At 42.4% G+C, this 21,579-nt stretch overlaps 1 protein-coding gene across 2 annotated transcripts in view; it reads left to right on the forward strand.

Annotated features, from left to right (window-relative positions):
• Positions 1–21,579, forward strand: part of nfat5b (nuclear factor of activated T cells 5b) — a 60,073-nt gene that overhangs the window by 13,491 nt on the left and 25,003 nt on the right. The window contains exon 2 of one of the 2 annotated variants that reach the window (XM_021586165.2): positions 8,588–8,703. The exons of the other annotated variant lie outside the window; for it this stretch is intronic. The gene's annotated coding sequence lies outside the window, so the exon portion shown is untranslated. The remainder of the gene's footprint in view (positions 1–8,587; positions 8,704–21,579) is intronic. 2 annotated transcript variants of the gene reach the window in all.

Raw genomic sequence — 21,579 nt, forward strand, 5'->3', positions numbered from 1 at the left:
AACATGAAACATTCACAGCTTACATGGAAGTTGGAGCAGGCAGCTGTTTATCTCATGGCTGCGTGAGGTTGTGTCGTCATACTGTACTTTTCTTTTCTGTCATTTATGGATCATATTGTGGTGTTTCCGCGGCTCAGAGAGAGTTCCAGGGCCTCTGGGAGCAGCTCTCTAATGATGCAGTGAATCACACTACACTGCAAACACGGCTGTGGAGATGGAGCCAAGCATATGGCTGTGTATCTGCTGTCTGAAAACATGGCAGAATGCCCTAGAGGTGAAACACTTCTATTTCTAGTACATCTCTCCTATTACATCTGTTTTTAGTCAGAATTCACATAGTCTATATGTAGATGTAGGGGCAGTGAGGGCTTAGGTTGCATTTAATACATCTCAGTTGGGTTTTGTAATGTGATCCAGGTACAGTACCATAGACGTAAGAATATTTGAAACTATAGGATAAGAGCATACTTCGCTTGTCTTCGGGCTGCCAATTGCTACGGACCTCACAATATGATATCACGATACTTAGTGCCAATGCGATTTCTATTGAGATGATCAAGATTTTATGTGTTGTGTTTTGATGTTCCAAACATTGCTCACTATATGTCTGCTGCAGAGAGAAGAGAGCATGAGAAAATTAGTTTTGATCAGTCATGATAATAAAAGTGTTGAAAACATGTTGGCTCAATATTTTTCTAAAGAAGATTGAGAACAAGTTATGGGATGAAAAATACTGGAGGTTTGGCACAGGTACAGCCACAAGTGCTAGCAAATTCTACCTTGCAAAATTGACACTTGGGAGTCAAAGTATCAATATAATATTTTCCAAAATAGTCTTGCAATTTTCTTTACTCCCATCACCAGTTTGCCGTGTCAAGTTTTAGAATTGTGACCACTTTGCAATGTGACAAGCATTTTAGGAGAAGGTATAACAACCATTAGAAGTAAAATGGAATTGGGAGATTACAAGGCAAGATATTTGAAATGGCCAGCCACACAATGAAATCTTTACTCCTGAACACTTACTTCACTGTTAAGTTAATTAGTTGGCCCAATTTACATGCCCTGTGGTTTTGGTAAGCTTAAGAGCTCAGGCCTCGAGAGACTGGTCCCTGTCTTAATGAGTGTATTACACAGTGATGCTTTCCATCAGTATTGGTATCTTTGTCCTACACTGGACCACAGATCTCCCTTTGGCAGAGGCCCTCTATGTCTCTAAGCTGGCCCACCAGAGCCCATAGGATCAATCATTAACCATCACAAGGGGAGCGGGCTGCTTTGTGTGTAAACCTGTGCTTGCCCTCAATTAATATTGACTCTGCTATGTTAAACAAACTTGGTGGCATGCGCTTAAAAATATTTGATTGCCTTGAATGCTAATATATTTATGATGATGAAAGATCAAAGACCTCAGAGGGACAACAAATTAAGCCAGTTTTTGATTAGATTCTTGATAATAATTTTAAATGTTTGATTTTCTGATTGGAACAATGAGACTACAATACCAATCTCCTCTCTCTTTTTAAAACCGATGAACAAACATTCAGTCCCACACCTGTGCTTGCACTTCTACCACAAATCTGCAGGCATGGCATACACAGAGAAAGGATGGATTAGTGATCTCTCTTTTTAACCTTTGGGATTATAATGGGTTTAGAGAGAAGCCGAAATCTAAAATAAATCAGCTATCCCACTCTTTTTCTGCTCCACACAATTGAATTTAGCCTAATCACAACAGTCGATGGTGTCAGTTTCACACTACTACCTAGGCACACTTTGAAACATGCCCAGTATCCTTCTGATGATGTGCAGAATTACGGCCTAGGTTCTATTTCCTCAGACATGTCCTTAAGAAATAATCTCCTTGTTCACTGGATGGTTGCTTGTGTTTTTAGTCACGGTATTGAGGCATACAGAAGGTGTTTTCCTCTCAAACATAATTTTGCCAGAGACCAGGTTATAATAAGCCATGCTGGGTATTATATGTCATGCAGGGTATAATACCAGTGTGCCAGCTGGGGGGCTATACATTAGGTACAAGGACCACAGAGGACTGTTACAGGGCCATCCGTGTCAGTGAGTTAGGCTATAAGGATCCACAGTGGGTTAGTTGGGGGCAAGTGTAAGGTAACAGTATATTTCTGCCGAAGTGGATGCTTGTCTCAATGTCTAGTTACACGCAGATAAATCCATTGGATTTGGTTTCCAAGAACCATCGTATGATTTGGTGTCTTTAGGTGTAGGCTACTGCTTTAGGTACATTGTCATAAACTAGGCTAAATGTTTTAGTACTGTATATCAACTATGCCGATGTGAATCAGACTATCAATGAATGGATTGTTTTGTATCCAAAAACATTTGGTATTTTTTCATTTGTCATAGGCAGAGATAGGCCTACTTTAGGACTCTGACTGTAGGAGAGTTAAATTACAGTGTGGTCTGGACATTTGGAAATATGGCCGGTATTTTTTCAGTCCATTTTCTTCTCCAGGATTAGCTTAATCCATGACTATTTTTAAAGAGTCATGGTCATGTAAATTGCTGTGTACTTAAGGTAAAATGTATGTTCATTGAACAATCTATAGCTTAGTCTCCAGTCTTTGTTATCTGTGGGTCTGGGTCACTCTTTGTTGTGAATCCATCCCGTGGTTACCAAAATGCTTGGTTATTTCTGAGTAGCTCATTGTTTTTGTGCTTGTCTGGATATTAAACGCTGTATGTCACCACCAACATGGAAGGAAATGGGTCAGCATCACGTCCACTGTGTTGACATGGCTGAGAGGGGTAGTTCTTTCACTTGGTTCAAAGAGCCAATACAGATGACAGTTACGGGTGTAGGATCTTACTTTGATCTGTATTGACGCAGCAAACTAGTCCTGCAGCAACAGGATTTGAGTGTTTAGTCTATAATGTTGCTAGCTTGGTGGTTAGGTTATTAGTTGGTCAAACTAAGGTTACATGAATCGTGGAATACTGTTAATATAACTGTGTGTAAGTGCAGGTTTTCAGTGAATTTCTGTAAATCAAAATCTGCATTTCCTGCAAGGCAGGAAAATTCTAAGCAACAAAAGAGTGATCAAATTAAAATCCTTCATCTGTATGTGAAAACAGCACGATTTCTGGTAGATGATCAGTTGACCAAAAGCCTACTTTTTTTCACCCAATGCTATTGTTCAAAATATGTATTGGGCCAACATGTTTAACAGGTTCTTAAATGCTTCTTATGCTCTCAGAGTACAATGTTGTAAATGAACAAGAGCTGTCAACACTAGCTGGGTTATTACAGCGGTGTATGCAGAAAAGTGAGCAGACTTGTTTTGAGAAATTACATTTGATCACACAGCCCACTCCCCCTCAACACTAGCCTACGTCAAACCAGGCTTCACTGATGGATCTTAAATCCATCTAACGCAAACTGGACAGCAGGGCTGTTTCTAGCTTTTTGGGGGCCCTAAGAAGGGCAAAACATATTTTACCCCCCCCCCCCCCCTCTTGGAGGTGGAGAGAGAGAAACTACACGGTTTAGATTAGCTGGCTAGACTAACTTACCTAGCAATCTAAACTGTTAGTTGACATGGGCTTATTGACTGGCTGTCAATAACTGACATGACGAGGAATACATCCTTCCTTTTTGTTTGGGGGCCCCCTAGCGGCCGTGGGCCACTAAGCGGCCACTAATGCCTAGTAACGACACTGCTTCCCCCATAACTTCATTTTAGAAACTCTCAGGGGTTAATGGTTAACACTAACCAAACCTCAGTAAAGAGGAGTAGTAGGCCTTAGGTCAAAACATTACGTCTTCCAGTATTTACTGTGACCTTGTTTAGGCTCTAACCATCCTATGCATGAGCGGTTTAACCTCCTAGCACCCCTAGCAACAGTCACTGATAGTAACATCAACACTTGTCATTTCACCTTGCAGTGGTTATCATCCCTCTTGTTCTCGTATCAAATTGACGGTTTTCTGACGGTATTGAGAGGCTTTCATTAATCAATGTTATTTTTTAATATGTACTTCTTTGGTTTAAAATGACTGCAGGACAATGTAGCCAGTGTCATAGGCACCCTGATCATAATTTGGCAAGGGAATACTAGTTCAGATGAGCGTGAGAAAATATGTAGAGCAAAAGCCACCATAGTTGCAGGGCTACAATCTCTATAAAGCATGTCAAGAGGTTGGCAATAACACAACGCCAGTTGGCCTACCTTTTCCAAAACATCAGTATTCCATAATGATCGACACACCAGTCCCTGTTGTTGCATGGTTTGTATTAATACAATCACAGTCACTGCTGTGAATGAAGTGCCTCGCCACATTGAGTTTAAAAACACAACTTTTATCAGTACTGTTAAATGTCATTTGTGATTTAGTGAACATCAAGACTGGTCTCATGTGACTTTAATTGATTACATAGGGCTAGTATTTCAGAAACCCTGTTTTAGGAGCTACTGAAAGGATTCCCAGATCAGTTGTCTGTTGGGGACAATTCAAGAATGACACAATCGTGCAGGAAGAATGACACATCGGGCAGTTGGTAACCTAGAAATTAGAGAGGCGAGCCAGCTACCGGAGTGTTGCCAGTTTGAGTCCCGGGTCTGAAGGGGAAAAAAATTGTCTGAAAGTGAGCCAGGCAATTGGATGGTTGCTGGTATCCTAAGTAGAGGTCGACCGATCATGTTTTTTCAATGCCGATGCCGATTTATTGGAGGACCAAAAAAGCCGATACCGATTTAATCGGACAATTAAAAAATATACATATATATTTTTGTAATAATGACAATTACAACAATACTGAATGAACACTTATTTTAACTTAATATAATACATCAATAAATTAAATTTAGCCTCAAATAAATAATGAAACATGTTCAATTTGGTTTAAATAATGCAAAAACAAAGTGTTGGACAAAGTAAAAGTGCAATATGTGCTATGTAAGAAAGCTAAAGTTTAAGTTCCTTGCTCAGAACATGAGAACATATGAAAGCTGGTGGTTCCTTTTAACATGAGTCTTCAATATTCCCAGGTAAGAAGTTTTAGGTTGTAGTTATTATTGGAATTATAGGATTATTTCCCTCCTATACCATTTGTATTTCATATACCTTTGACTATTGGATGTTCTTATAGGCACTTTAGTATTTCCAGTGTAACAGTATAGCTTCCGTCCCTCTCCTCGCTCCTCCCTGGGCTCGAACCAGGAACACAACGACAACAGCAACCCACGAAGCAGCATTACCCATGCGGAGCAAGGGAAACAACCATAGGCTCAGAGAGAGTGACGTTTGAAGCGCTATTAGCGCGCGCTAACTAGCTAGCCATTTCACATTGGTTACACCAGCCTCATCTCGGGAGTTGATAGGCTTGAAGTCATAAACAGCGCAATGCTTGACGCACAACGAAGAGCTGCTGGCAAAACGCCCAAAAGTGCTGTAAAGAAAGGAATGTTTACGAGCCTGCTTCTGTCTACCACCCCTCAGTCAGATACTTGTATGCTCAGTCAGATTATATGCAACGCAGGACTAGATAATATCTAGTAATATCATCAACCATGTGTTAACTAGTGATTATGATTGATTGTTTTTCATAAGATAAGTTTAATGCTAGCTAGCAACTTACCTTGGCTTACTGCATTTGCGTAACAGGCATTCTCCTTGTGGAGTGCAACAAGAGAGAGGCAGGTCGTTATTGCACTGGACTAGTTAACTGTAAGATTGGATTTATCGGTCGACCTCTAATCCTAAATGCCATTGCCTGCCGTTGTCCCCTTGAGCAAGGCAGTTAACCCCACACAACAACTGCTCCACGGGCGCCCAGTGTGGCAACCCCTGCTCCAACCTGTGTGTGTCTTTTGGTGGGGTTGGTCTAAAGCAGAAGTCACATTTTGGTTAGACCTTCTGTACAATCGACAAATACAGTGATCATAATCTTGTGCCAAATGATCTGCACATTCCCCAGTTGTAGCTTATCTTTGAAAATCAGAACTTGGCACTATTTGATTTCTGCTACTGCCAGTAACTATAAGGAAATACATGTAGGCTTTAGGTAGGCCTATGCACTTAACAGCATAGTCTCTGACCAAATAGGGTCTTAAATTGGGCGATACAAATGCCCAGTCTCAACACTGTCCCTTGGCTTTTGTCTCAGGGACAGATCCTGCTGTATTCAGTGATACCCTGTGCCCACAGTTGAACTCCGGTGGTAGACTAATTCTCATGTTAGTATTTGATAAATCTCTTGTCGACAGATGCACGTAACATAACTGGTAGTAGCAGCTGTCGACAGAGTGTATGATGCGACGACTAAAGCCTGTTGCATGTTTCCCAATCAAACATTTTGTGAATATTTTATGACAAAATTCTGTCAAGTTTTGGTGTTTGGCAGGGATCTGTTTACGCGCACAGACATTTTTCTTGAAGTCGAAGTTCGGTAGCCGAAGTATGCTCCCCTTCGTCAGTGATTGGTCAACAGTACTACTCCTAGTAGGAGTGGGAGCTAGGGACAGGGTTTTTCAATAGTGTTTGTTGTCATTGAATGAGAGACAACTCATTTTCATGCAAATTGTTTTACTTAAATACTCCAGTTAGATGTGAAATTGCACAACTAAGACCTCCTTTGCAAAAATGTCCAAATGAATTACAGATTTCTTGATTTATCATAGATTAATTATTTTGAGGAAGTGTTACTGGGTATGTTGTTGCTACAGTATCTCAAGAGGGACAAACAATAATATTGCTGCTTTTTTAAGGGATCATGCGAGGCACAGATGTTCACTTTGCCTAGCCAAGTTCTGCTAGGAGCAAACCGAACCTAGTATGCAGGGGCCTTTACGAGGAGCTTACAGGTACACACATGTTTTATCACTGGTCATTTGGCCAAATCACAATATAGCAGGTCCTCACATCTTTCAAATTTCAGAAGGGAAGAGACATCTGGCCTGTAGACTTGCCACAAAACTGTCTGAGAGGTTATGTTTAGAGTGGTGGAGAATTTTCTTATTGTCATTAGTAATTTTTCAAACACGTCCCCCTCCTATAACCTAATTGAGCATCTGATGCAATTATGCAAGGTTTTAGTTCTGGATGTCTCAGGTTAGTGGTTTATTAATTTCTCTCTGGCCACAGGTGCTGTACCAGTGAGAGACAGGATAGGCTGGGAGTTTGGCTGTGGCGCCCTCTGCTCTCGCTGTGCCTCTCCCTCGTAGGAGACTGATTTGTGACACCTTTCTGTGAAAACCTGAAAGCGTCTCCGAGCTCTGATCCCTCTGATGTTTCTACCCAGAGCGAAATGCACACTTTTTTTTATTTCAACAAAGATGTTAAATATTTAGAGGGCTAAATCATAGCTGCCAGGAGCTTTTCCATTGGCAGATGAGAAGACAAGGTCAGGTTTCAGTGTAGGCGTACAGCTCTGCTAGTCCCGCCTCAAAGAGCATGGCTCCTTATGTGGACTTTATGACATGTCTGCCCCATTTGGATCCACTGCTAATGAGCATTGTTCATCAATCTTAACCAAAGGCCATAAGCCTTTTCTGGTAGTTTTCAGATAACCCCTTGCTCTTTAGTGCTATTTAAATTCCTGTTCCTGATTTGTGATTCTTGTTAATGCTTTCTCTCTCCCTCACTCTCTCCTCTTCTACCTCTCTCTCTGCTCCTGCAATTGACACACCCAAACGTGCTCTGTGTCAGAGAGCTTGCTCAACGATAGATTATTATACACAAGAGGTATGTCAAGGGCTTCGGCAACACTGTGACTTCAAGGGGGGTATAAATTGACAAACATTCCAGTGCACCATAACGGTTGTATAATATCAATTTCCTGTGTATTCATTCCCTTTTCCTGTCACCTGTTAGTTCCCAGGGAGGTGTGGGCAGAAAGGATGGCTCCTTTGGAGTGACTGTCTTATTTTTCCCCCCTAACATCCTGTCATAAAAAAAAGAATATGTTTTATTCAAGTAGCTTAGCTACCAGTTTTAAGTCTCAATAACTTGTAATTGGAAGCATAATAAAGTTAACTTTCACTGAAGTACAGGTAGTTAGTTATCACTTTACCTCAGTTGAACTGCCTCTTAGTCACAGCCTGATAAATTATGAAATGTTAGAAGGGTTTTGTTGAGTGGGAAAACCAGATGTCATCATCAGGTATGACGGTGCCCCACTGCCAAGCTCTGAACCAGATGGAACCTGTTTCTGGTTAGAGATAGGACTGATTACATTTTATCTCAGGGCCTCTGTCAGGATCTGCTTGATAGCATTGTATTCTGTTGAATAAATCTGTTGCAAAAAATACTACCTTTCTCTAAACTTATCTGGAACAGCATTCATTGTCCCACATAGTTTTGAATCCCCTCCAATATAGCCTGGGCAACAGAACAATTCTGCTAAACTAAATTATGTAGCTTAAAGTGAAGAGATGGCACCGGAAGAAATGGCAGACATTTTACAGGTGCCTAATCAATTGTGCTATTATGTGGGGTTTTTTGCATTATATGTAACTTAGTTTGTACATAATGTTTCTGCCACTGTTTCTGGATATCAGAACAGCGATCACTCACCTCGGATTAGACAAAGATTTTTTCTTCAACAAGCAGGACGCACAGGATGTACTTCAGACACCCAACAAGGCCAATATCCCCGTCATTGGCAGGAGAAAGAGACCCAGGCATAGGGGACACAGGACGGGGTGCCTTGTAAGGATCCGCTGACGGTGAGTGGGAAGTCTGCCTTTACCATCAATATTACTTCCAACGTACAATCATTGGACAATAAATTAGACGAGGTACGATCACGAATATCCTACCAACGGGACATCAAAAACTGTAATATCTTATGTTTCACCGAATCGTGGCTGAATGACGACATGGATAACATTCAGCTGGTGGGGTATACGCTGCACCAGCTAGATAGAACAGCAAACTCCCGGTAAGACTAGGGGCTGCTTTCTGTGAATATTTGTAAACAACAGCTAGTTCACGAAATCTAAGGAAGTCTCTAGATTTTGCTCACCTGAAGTATAGTATCTCATGATGAGATGTAGACTATACTATTTGCCAAGAGAGTTTTCATCTATTTTTTGTGGCTGTTTATTTACTACCACAGACGGATGCTGGCACTAAGACCGCGCTCAGTCAGTTGTATAAGGAAATAAGCAAACAGGAAAACGCCCACCCAGAGGCAACACTCCTAGTGGCTAGGGAATTTAATACAGGAAAACTGAAATCAGTCTTACCTAATTTCTATCAGCATGTTAAATGTGCAACCAGAGGGGGAAAAAACTCTAGACCACCATTACACCACACAGAGACGCATACAAAGCTCTCCCTCACCCTCCATTCGGCAAATCTGACCATAATTCCATCCTCCTGATTCCTGCTTACAAGCAAAAACTTGCAGGAAGCAGGAAGCACCAGTGACACCGTCAACAAAGAAGTGGTCAGATGACGAAGGTGCTAAACTACAGGACTGTTTTGCTAGCACAGACTGGAATATGTTCTGGGATTCCTCCGATGGCATTGAGGAGTACACATTAGTCACTGGCTTCATCAATAAGTGCATTGAATGTGTAGAATGTGACAAAGCGCCAATACAGGACTAAGATTGAATCATACTACACTGGCTCTGACGCTCGTCGAATGTGGCAGGGCCTGCAAACTATTACAGACTACAAAGGGAAGCCGCGAGCTGCCCAGTGTCACGAGCCTACCAGATGAGCTAAATCACGTGTATGCTCGTTTCGAGGCAAGCAACACTGAGGCATGCATGAGAGCATCTGCTGTTCTGGACGACTGTGTGATCACGCTCTCCGTAGCCGATGTGAGTAAGACCTTTTTCAACAGGCAGGGCCAGACGAATTACCAGGACGGTTGCTCCAGGTATGTGCTGACCAACTGGCAGGTGTCTTCACTGACTTTTTCAACATGTCCCTGATTGAGTCTGTAATACCAACATGTTTCAAGCAGATCACCATAGTCCCTGTGCCCAAGAACACTTAAGGTAACTTGCCTAAATGACTACAGACCCGTAGCACTCACGTCCGTAGCCATGAAGTGCTTTGAAAGGCTGGTCATGGCTCACATTAACACAATTATCCCAGAAACCCTAGACCCACTCTAATTTGCATATCGCTCAAACAGATCCACAGATGATGCAAACTCTATTGCACTCAACACTGCCTTTTCCCACCTGGACAAAAGGATCACCCACGTGAGAATGCTATTCATTGACTACAGATCAGCGTTCAACACCATAGTGCCCTTAAAGCTCATCACTAAGCTAAGGATCCTGGGACTAAACATCTCCCTCTGCAACTGGATCCTGGACTGCATGGCCAGGCACGACTCCAACACCACCATTTAAGTTTGCAGATGACACAACAGGTGGTATCAGTGATCACTGACACCGACGAGACAGCCTATAGGGAGGAGGTCAGAGACCTGACCGAGTGGTGCCAAAATAACAACCTATTGATAGTGGACTACAGGACAAGGAGGACCGAGCACGCCCCCATTCTCGTCGACAGGGCTGTAGTGGAGCAGTTTGAGAGCTTCAAGTTCCTTGGTGTCCACATCACCAGCAAACTATCATGGTCCAAACACACCAAGACTCTCGTGAAGAGGGCACGACAACACCTATTCCCCATCAGGAGACTGAAAAGATTTGTCATGGGTCCTCAGATCCTCAAAAGGCTCTACCGCTGCACCATTGAGAGCAATGGTTGCATCACTGCCTGGTACGGCAACTGCTCAGTCTCCGACCGCAAGTCACTACAGAGGGTAGTGCGTACGGCTCAGTACATCACTGGGGCTAAGCTGCCTGCCATCCAGGACCTCTATACTAGGCGGCGTCAGAGGAAGGCGCTAAAAATTGTCAGACTCCAGTCATAGACTGTTCTCTCAGCTACCGCATGGCAAGCGGTAGCGGAGCGCCAAGTCTAGGACCAAAAGTCTTAACAGCTTTTACTCACAAGCCATAAGACCTGGACTATATGCATTGTGTCCAGCCGTTGTTGGTTAAGGGCTTGTAAGTAAGCATTTCACTGTAAGGTACACCTGTTGTATTCAGTGCACGTGACAAATAAACTTTGATCTGATTTTAATGAAATGTTGTTCTTCTCAGGATAACACCCTCGCCTACAAACATTGCGAACTGAGTTGCCATCAATTATTTATTTGTGGTGGTGTTGGCTTGTACCATTGCTCTGATAATAATAGCCTCATTCTCCCATGGTTATTTCTAATTAATCAGCAGACATTCTAAAGCCTTAATTAGATTTTGTGCCAAATCCTCTTAGGTGATTAATATACTGTAGGGTATGGTCTTAGTATGGCTGGGAGAGGTGAGATTGAAGGACAAATTAGCACTGCAGCCAAGGCAAAGACCGCTCCAACCACACACAGTCCTCCATGCGGCACCATCAGGGTCCAACTGAAGAGGTCAATCAGGATTGTGGTCAATGTGTACAGCAAGCCTATCTCATCATGGGTTAAATTATACAAATGGATAAATACACAGTTGGTTCTATTTTTTGTTGTTCTGACTGCTGTTGCTGCAGTCCTTCATAGTGCTCTGCTCAGTAATAAGTAATAATGTTATTTTCTGGTTTGGCAATTTATTTTGTACTTTTTTCTAAATGCATCTATTACCTCCCTCCCCAACCCCCATGAAGGGGAAGCCTCAAGGCCAAAACAACCCTTCCTAACATAAATTGTTAATGCCAAATATTTTATCAGCTTATTCCAACAGTCTTATCAGCAGAGTCAACATGCGCTCGTAGCAAAATCAAGAGCAAATCCACAAAGGTTCCAAATTTGGAGGCTTGGTACACCGCAGGCTATTTTTAAGCATATCACTAATAACTCTCCTGGGATTTATAGATGGATGGTAGGAGAGGGGTCTCTGTTTCTCAATGCTCTACAGAGCTGACGTTTGACAGTGAATTTCATTGGCTGCTGGGTAAATGGTTTGGAGTCTTTCATAGTTCTCAAATGTCAACATGGCTGGTACTGATAGAGCCTCAACCACTAACCATTGTTCATCAATCATTCACTTGGGAAGAGATGCATTTTTCTCCTTCATATGATCCTGGGTAAATAGTAGGGTCGGGACTATACCAGTATTGCGATACTTTTTCAATGACAAAAATGAAACCATGAAGCAGACTCTTTGGTCCTTTAAAAACCTACTGTGTGTAAAATATTGTGTGCTATAGCTTGGAAAATAAATAATTGTGACTCTGGATGACAACATAATGGATATTTGTTTCCAACATTAGGGATGTTTTCCTAAAGAAGTTAAATCCACTTTGTTTTGTTTCCTTACCACGATACTAACGAGTATCGCGATAATGGTATCATCCTGGCCCTAGTAAATAGCATTGACCTTTTTTGTCTTTTAACCAAATCAAAATCAAATCAATTTGTATTTGTCACATAGAGTTTACAGCAGGTATAGAAGGCCAGCATCCCGGAGTCGCCTCTTCACTGTTGACGTTGGGACTGGTGTTTTGCGGGTACTATTTAGTGAAGCTGCCAGTTGAGGACTTGTGAGGCGTATGTTTCTCAAACTAGACACACTAATGTACTTGTCCTCTTGCTCAGTTGTGCACCGGGGCCTCCCACTCCTCTTTCTATTCTGGTTAGGGCCAGTTCGGCATTGTACGAGATCTTCAGTTTCTTGGCAATTTCTCGCATGGAATAGCCTTCATTTCTCAGAACCAGAATAGACTGATGAGTTTCAGAAGAAAGTTCTTTGTTTCTGGCCATTTTGAGCCTGTAATCGAACCCACAAATGCTGATGCTCCAGATACTCAACTATTCTAAAGAAGGCCAGTTTTATTGCTTCTTTAATCAGAACAACAGTTTTCAGCTGTGTTAACAGAATTGCAAAGGGGTTTTCTAATGATCAATTAGCCTTTTGAAATGATAAACTTAGATGAGCTAACACAACGTGCTATTGGAACACAGGAGTGATGGTTGCTGATAATGGGCCTATGTAGATATTCCATAAAAAATCAGCCGTTTCCAGCTACAATAATCATTTACAACATTAACAATGTCTACACTGTATTTCTGATCAATTTGATATTATTTTAATGGACAAGAAAAAGGTTTTCTTTAAAAAACAAGGACATTTCTAAGTGACCAAAAACTTTTGTGTGTGTGTATTTACTTTTTATTGCTGTTCCATGTTACAAATGTATTGCTCACCATGTGTCTTCTGCAGAGGGACAAGAGAGCCATGAGAAAACGAATTTTGATCAGTCATGGAAATAAAAGTGCTGAAAACAAATTGGGTCCCTATTTAAAAAGAAGATGGAGAACAAGCCGTGAGGGAAAAATACTGGAACTTTGGTGCAACTAGCACAAAAATAATATTGCGATATTGTCAAAACGAAACTATATATTGTCCAAAATGATATCCTGATATGTAACTGTATGGATTATTTATTTATTTTCGCCACTAGTGCAGATAGTCTCTGAGGCAAAATAACTCTAATTTCAGTGTTATATGGCTGGTTGTTTTTCTGATTGTCCTGTTTGGGAGGCTGAGAAGCTAAAAGCTCTGAGTGTAGCCCTGGCTTGGTGATGTCATGCAGTGAGTGTACTTGTGCGTGCTGAGTGACCACAGGCCTGCCTCCTTGTTGCCTAAGCATGGTTCTCCCGCTGGCTGGAGACATGCCTATGTGGGCACACTAAGCTTATTGTGAAGCAGCGTCCTTGTGATAATGGGGGAGTGGGGGAATGGCAGTCCTGTGATTTGTGTCCTATGAATGAGACAGGCAGTAACAAGATAGATATTAGCAGATGGACCCTATTGTGACTGACAGACCACACCTGATGGTATGCAAGGCCTGGTTCAGTAAACCATCCCGTGTGTCTTTGTGGGTGTGTGCAGAGGGTTGGCTTGTGTAAATAGCTTGAATTCCACAGATTTCTGAAGTCTTTCTTTCATATTGTCTGTTCCTCCTCTCTGAAGCCACAGGTGAACACAGCACAGACAGACCAGGATTACCATTAGCAAAAAGTGGCGCAGGACATTTTGAACGGCAGCGTGTTAATTTACTGGACATTTGAGAAATGTACCTGGTCCATATGCATTAGTTGCGTAACCTGATTATGGCGTCCACCCACGGTGCTCAGAGTAACCTGATTATGGCATCTACCCACGGTGCGCAGAATGACAGAAATCACGTTTACATGATGGCAATAGGTTTAGCTAGCTAAGAATCTTACTGCATGTTTATTGACCAAGAAATCTGTAGATCAGTGCGTGTATGTAGGTTCTCACTTCTCAAACTATGGGCAGATTTCAGCCTTTCAGACAGAATGTGCATTGTCGTTTAATCATTTTTTCCTTCCCTCGCTCTCCCTGTTAGATATATTATGCACTTATATGGCTTTGTAGGAAATGTAATCACCATTAGCTAGTGCTCATAGTAGCAGAAAACGTCAACAAGTGATATGAGCAATGGAGAGAGATGTGAGGGGAAAGTGAAGTTACAGCCTTACTCTAGCCAATCATAGCAGTAGGATCATGTTACAGTCCGCCCATTCCTTGACAGCCCATTGAGGTATTTCAAATTTTGTCATAGCAGCTGAGTTGTTTAGAGGTGCTTCCTGACGGCAACAAAAAAAATACAAATAAATTCCAGATCACAGAAAATGACTAAAAATACTAGTTTTATAAGAATCCATGATCACAAATCATGACGTTATGTTGGACCCATTTGCATTGAATAGATTTTCTCTTATATTCTCAAACTAACAGCAGTGCCTATATGATGTCCTTCCATACAGGCGTGACATGCTGGAGTGATGCTGCTGTGCAAATATCGTTGATTAGTAGGCTAATATAAGTCCCAAATAGAAGGGAAACAGATTGTCTGTCATCTGTAGCACCATAGACTCCACTGATCAAACAAAACAAGCTCAATAACTCAATGCATGCACACATTCTTTTTGAATATGCATTCACATGTATTGTGAGTATTTTATTTATTTATTTCACCTTTATTTAACCAGGTAGGCACGTTGAGAACAAGTTCTCATTTACAATTGCGACCTGGCCAAGATAAAGCAAAGCAGTTCGACACATACAACAACACAGAGTACACATGGAGTAAAACAAACATACAGTCAATAATACATAGAAAAATAAGTCTATATACAATGTGAGCAAATGAGGTGAGATAAGGGAGGTAAAGGGGAAAAAAAGGCCATGGTGGTGAAGTAAATACAATATAGCAAGTAAAACACTGGAATGGTAGATTTGCAGTGGAAGAATGTGCAAAGTAAAGATAGAAATAATGGGGTGCAAAGGAACAAATAAATAAATACAGTAGGGGAAGAGGTAGTTGTTTGGGCTAAATTATAGATGGGCTATGTACAGGTGCAGTAATCTGTGAGCTGCTCTGACAGCTGGTGTTTAAAGCTAGTGAGAGAGATAAGTGTTTCCAGTTTCAGAGATTTTTGTAGTTCGTTCCAGTCATTGGCAGCAGAGAACTGGAAGGAGAGGCGGCCAAAGGAAGAATTGGTTTTGGGGGTGACCAGAGAGATATACCTGCTGGAGCGTGTGCTACAGGTGGGTGCTGCTATGGTGACCAGCGAGCTGAGATAAGGGGGGACTTTACCTAGCAGGGTCTTGTAGATGACCTGGAGCCGGTGGGTTTGGCAACGAGTATGAAGCGAGGGCCAGCCAACGAGAGCGCACAGGTCGCAGTGGTGGGTAGTATATGGGGCTTTGGTGACCAAACGAATGGCACTGTGATAGACTGCATCCAATTTATTGAGTAGGGTATTGGAGACTATTTTGTAAATGACATTGCCGAAGTCGAGGATTGGTAGGATGGTCAGTTTTACAAGGGTATGTTTGGCAGCATGAGTGAAGGATGCTTTGTTGCGAAATAGGAAGCCAATTCTAGATTTAACTTTGGATTGGAGATGTTTGATGTGAGTCTGGAAGGAGAGTTTACAGTCTAACCAGACACCTAGGTATTTGTAGTTGTCCACATATTCTAAGTCAGCCGTCTAGAGTAGTGATGTTGGACAGGCGGGTAGGTGCAGGCAGCAATCGGTTGAAGAGCATGCATTTAGTTTTACTTGTATTTAAGAGCAATTGGAGGCCACGGAAGGAGAGTTGTATGGCATTGAAGCTCGCCTAGAGGGTTGTTAACACAGTGTCCAAAGAAGGGCCAGAAGTATACAGAATGGTGTCGTCTTCATAGAGGTGGATCGGAGACTCACCAGCAGCAAGAGTGACATCATTGATGTATACAGAGAAGAGAGTCGGTCCAAGAATTGAACCCTGTGGCACCCCCGTAGAGACTGCCAGAGGCCCGGAAAACAGACCCCCCAATTTGACACACTGAACTCTATCAGAGAAGTAGTTGGTGAACCAGGCGAGGCAATCATTTGAGAAACCAAGGCTGTCGAGTCTGCCGATGAGGATGTGGTGATTGACAGAGTCGAAAGCCTTGGCCAGGTCAATGAATACGGCTGCACAGTATTGTTTCATATCGATGGCGGCTAAGATATCGTTTAGGACCTTGAACGTGGCTGAGGTACACCCACGAAGAGCTCGGAAACCAGATTGCATAACGGAGAAGGTTGACTTGGCTTTCAAAGACCTTAGAAAGGCAGGGTAGGATAGATATAGGTCTGTAGCAGTTTGGGTCTAGAGTGTCCCCCCCTTTGAAGAGGGGGGTGACCGCAGTTGCTTTCCAATCTTTGGGAATCTCAGACGACACGAGAGGTTGAACAGGCTAGTAATAGGGGTGGCAAAAAATTTGGCAAATCATTTTAGAAAGAAAGGGACCAGACTGTCTAGCACGGCTGATTTGTAGGGTTCCAGATTTTGCAGCTCTTTCAGAAGATCAGCTGACTGGATTTGGGAGAAGGAGAAAGGGGGAAGGTTTGGGCGAGTTGCTGTGGGGGGTACAGTGCTGTCGACCGGGGTAGGGGTAGCCAGGTGGACAGCATGGCCAGCCGTAGAAAAATGCTTATTGAAATTCTCAATTATAGTGGATTTATCGGTGGTGACAGTGTTTCCTATCGTCAGTGCAGTGGGCAGCTGGGAGGAGGTGTTCTTATTCTCCATGGACTTTACAGTGTCCCAGAACTTTTTTGAGTTTGTGTTGCAAATTTCTGCTTGAAAAAGCTACCCTTGGCTTTTCTAACTGCCTGTGTATATTGGTTTCTAGCTTCCCTGAAAAGTTGCATATCATGGGGGCTGTTCGATGCTAATGCAGAACGCCATAGGATGTTTTTGTGTTGGTTAAGGGCAGTCAGGTCTGAAGAAAACCAAGGGCTATATCTGTTCCTGGTTCTAAATTTCTTGAATGGGGCATCCTCTAGCATCCTCTACTGACGAGATGAGATCAATATCCTTCCAGAATACCCCGGCCAGGTTGATTAGAAAGGCCTGCTCGCTGAAGTGTTTCAGGGAGCGTTTGACAGTGATGAGTGGAGGTCGTTTGACCGCTGACCCATTACGGATGCAGGCAATGAGGCAGTGTAGGCCTATGCCATCTTAATTTACCCAGTTTATTAAGAGATTTACCATTCAAATTAAATTGTCGTTTTTTAAATGTTTAATTAAGGCATATGTGTTTGATTTTTTAAAAATTGATTAATTAATGCATACATGACTGTCTCTTGGAAATGTAATGATATTGAATATCGGCCTAAAATATCGGCCATAGGCCTCTAAAATTGGTATGGGGATAAGCCCTAAAAAATCCATATTGGTCGTTCTCTAAACAGAACATGCAACTCAAAGATGCAACGGCATGCGTCCTTACCGAATTCAGTTCGAAGATGTTAGAATAACTGTCCACGTTTACTGTTCCTCTGCCAACAAGACGAGTAATGAACAGCAAAATTACTAGCCTATGTCAATCTACTATCTTCCATAGTAGAAAGTTGACCTACTCTGTTGGTCAGCTCGTAGTTCTGTGTGAAAAAGAAATTTGAAACAGACTCTGGGACAGTTGTGGGACAATAGATTCCATATTCATACAACCAGTACATTGAGGCTGATGCAACAGATCAGAACTTTTGGCTTAAAATTATGATTCACAATTGAATTCCACAGTCGGCTCACTGTGACTGGCTAGTTTGTCCTGATGATGGTGGGTGTTGTTGCGTTGCGAGCCAGTCGGAGGTAGGCCTAATCTGATTCCAAGAGGTGGTCTCTAGTCAAAATTAGATTAGCTGGACAGAAACAGGCTGCAGGTCACGATCTCTGAGCCTTGCGTGACACCAACGGCTGCCCTTAATCCAGGACCTGGCTGCCTTTCACTTTTACAACAAACACAGATGGAGAAAGAATAAAGAGTGAGAAGACCAAAGATGCATAGATGACACCGATCACATTCTGAGATGTGATATGGGACCTGATAAAGATAATGCACAAAACCATAACCTCTCAACCTACCTTGTGATGCGTTTCACTCAATGGTTAACAAACCTCGGCTAGTTTGATTCCATTCAGTATGACAGGGGAAGAAACTATGACAAACTAGGAAGCACATGGAAGGGAAATTATAAACATCCACTCTGTTAACCCCTCTGTCCATGCACTGCTCACTGCGTTGGTCTAAAATGGTCTTCTTTCATCTGTGTTAAGATATTGTTTGAGTGAGACGTTATGGCGCTGTATTAATGATCAACCACACAGATATACACACACACACACACACACACACACACACACACACACACACACACACGACCCGAACAATTTGATCAATGGCTCTTGGACTGGTTGTGTGGAAAGAAGCCTGCTGTAAAAGTGAATCTGCTCTAAACTAACTTCTACACTCCTTGTGACTCCTCCTAAACATTGTACTGCAACTGGGCTACAACTCAAATATTGCCACTCATTAAGTAATTTATTTGAGCTATTTTCCCCAACAACATTGTTCCAAGTGGAACATTGATTTGAATAACAGAGAACATTGAGAATCCTAATTTTGTTATTTTTGATCAAATTCACCTTAGCTATTCCTACGAAACATCCGGCCAACCTCGGAGGAAGTTGACTGGAGGCTGAGGGTATGAGCCCCTGTGTTGTTAGTCACACATTGTGGTTGTTTTTTCTTTCAGGTGGTTGATTCCTCTCTGTCTCTGTGTGAAGAATAGATCTGCTCTGGGATTCAATTCCATGGAGAGCATTGTCATAAAACATTCATCAGTGGATGGCTTAGGTGACAGGACATGGCACTTGCCATGCATTAGGAAGTAGCTGAGAAGACCAGACCTGCTCAATTGGATTAATGAAGCCATTATGTTTTTTCTCAGGTAGTGAGAGATTGTGACTGGTCTGGGGCTGAGGATGGTTTCATTTGCATTTGGTTTCTAGTGTTCAGGTACCCAAGATGGAGATATTAATGTTCCTTTGGTTATGCACAGATAGAGACCTCAGTTCAGCTGTGTGGTGGGTCAGTGCATTGGGAACCAGTTTTTTTTTGTTGCAATGTCCTTGTTGGAGGTGTGCTGGTGACCACGTCTATAATGATGTCACTAGTCCATGTGGTCCTTACACCTGTATTTGGGCAGCGGGCACAGCAGCAAGAGATGAGGGTTGATGACGGTACAGTGACACTGGTAATGCGTAAGCCAACTGTGCTCTGATTGGGCTTGCCCCCTAGATGTCAACACATGGAGGACGTGAACATTTACATTAATCCCTGACCACAGAGCTGGTGACCCCTTATTTTGTTCTCCACCACCCCTCCAGCTTTCCTGGAGAGAGTGAGAGGGGACAGATTTGCTGTTGGGTGATACCGTGGAAGCATTTTATTTTATTACTCCATCCCTTAGTTGTCAGGCGCATTTGAATCATGCCGCTGTTAGGTTGGCCAAATTGAGACTGAAGGACGTTGCAACGGTTGTGATTGTCATAGTTGTCTTTGGGAAAAGCTTTTTGTTGTGGCTTGAGTGGACTCTTGCTGATATATAGGTTACTGTTGGGTGTGAGGATCACAGTGGACAGGTTAGGCTAGGTCTACTTGTTTCGCTTTACTGATTTTGGTTGACATTTATGTGGTGAATACTTTTAGCACCTCTTTGTCACAACAATTTCACCATGTTTCAGTCACACATCGGATGGCAACATCTTCCTTACGGTTGAACAAATCTGAGACGACACTTTTGACATCATCATTCAACATTCACTCAAGATCGTATTTCTCAGTATCAATGTTTTACAAAGTAGGTGGGCCGTAAGTGACTTGTGCTTCAATGGTTTGTATTGGTTTGCCTTTAGGAGTGTATTTTGCGAAGATGTTGACTTCTCCCTCTGGGCTCATACCAGAGTAGCACCTGATTTGAATAGAAAATTGATGGCTGCCCAGACAGCTTTAGATCAAGGGAGGCCGTGGGTGGTGTTTAAAGATTTAACAGATTTTTTAAACACATGGGTTACCGTTGCTTACTGAGATGATCCTGCAGTATGTACAGTAACTCTGGCAGTTGTAGAATTATCCACCTGTAAATGGTAGGCTAACTTCTTTATTTGGGTGTTTTGTATGTCTGTTTTTCTCCTAATTTTCTCATGAGAAGAGACAACTCTCTTATGGAAAGTGCCCCCATGTTCCCTGTTGCTATGGTGTCAGTGGCAGCCCTCATGTAGGCTTGGTTGTAAACATATCAGGACTGTTGTAAATAGCTCACTGGAGGTGCCAGCCCTCTGAATGTGTTTCTCCCTGCCTGGGTTGCACATCAGATGTGCTGCTGTGAAGGTAAGTCTATTCTTTATCCTTCCTTGTCTCTTCATTTAGTGTTGTCCCACCATAATGTAGCCTAGCCACCCTGCACCTTTATCCTACTTTGACTGTTTGTGTTTTTCTCAATGGCCTCCATTTCTATTTGACAAGCTTCCAATGACAATGCAACCAACCTGTTGAACAAGCTGATAGAAAAGGTCAGTGAACACCGTAACAAGACAAGTGGTGGGAGGGGAGGGGGACAGAAGGGGTGTCAACAGTCATTCAGCCAAAAACACAGTGCCACGCCCCAGGTGCTAGGGCTAGTGAGAGCAAGCAGCAGGAATGTGAGGGAAATGAATGGGAGTGTAAGTCCTGCCTTTCCCATGGTGAGTGGTCTCTCTTTACACTTTTACTTCGACATAGAGTTGTGCAGTCAAAACTGAACACAAGCGTGGCACATGCTATGGGAACAATTTTTAACTGTGTGGACGTTTTGAGGTCAACTTTGCCTGGATTTGCCTCTAAAGAAGGTGAATCTTTGAACAGTAGGCTGCATGTGGCAGATCATAGGCTTGGCAGAGTTAGGCTAAATAAAGTGTACCCGTATCTTAATTATAATTTAAACCATCAATGCATGTATAGTAACAGCATTCTTTCTTTGAGAAATGGGATGGTAGCATCTTCCCTTCATTCATTTTAGGTTTGAAGCAGATCAAATAAAATAATTGGCATCTTAAATCCAGTTTTGGAACTGAACTGGTTCACTTTCTGAACTCTGTCAGAATAGGAGAGGAAATGAAGTTTATCCTCATTTTCAGTCTGACTTGATCAAGTTCACAGAACAGCAAAACAGGGTGTAAGAATATAGAGCGTGTT

The sequence above is a fragment of the Oncorhynchus mykiss genome, chromosome 26 (genome assembly GCF_013265735.2).
Source record: "Oncorhynchus mykiss isolate Arlee chromosome 26, USDA_OmykA_1.1, whole genome shotgun sequence".
In the NCBI taxonomy this organism is placed as follows: domain Eukaryota; kingdom Metazoa; phylum Chordata; class Actinopteri; order Salmoniformes; family Salmonidae; genus Oncorhynchus; species Oncorhynchus mykiss.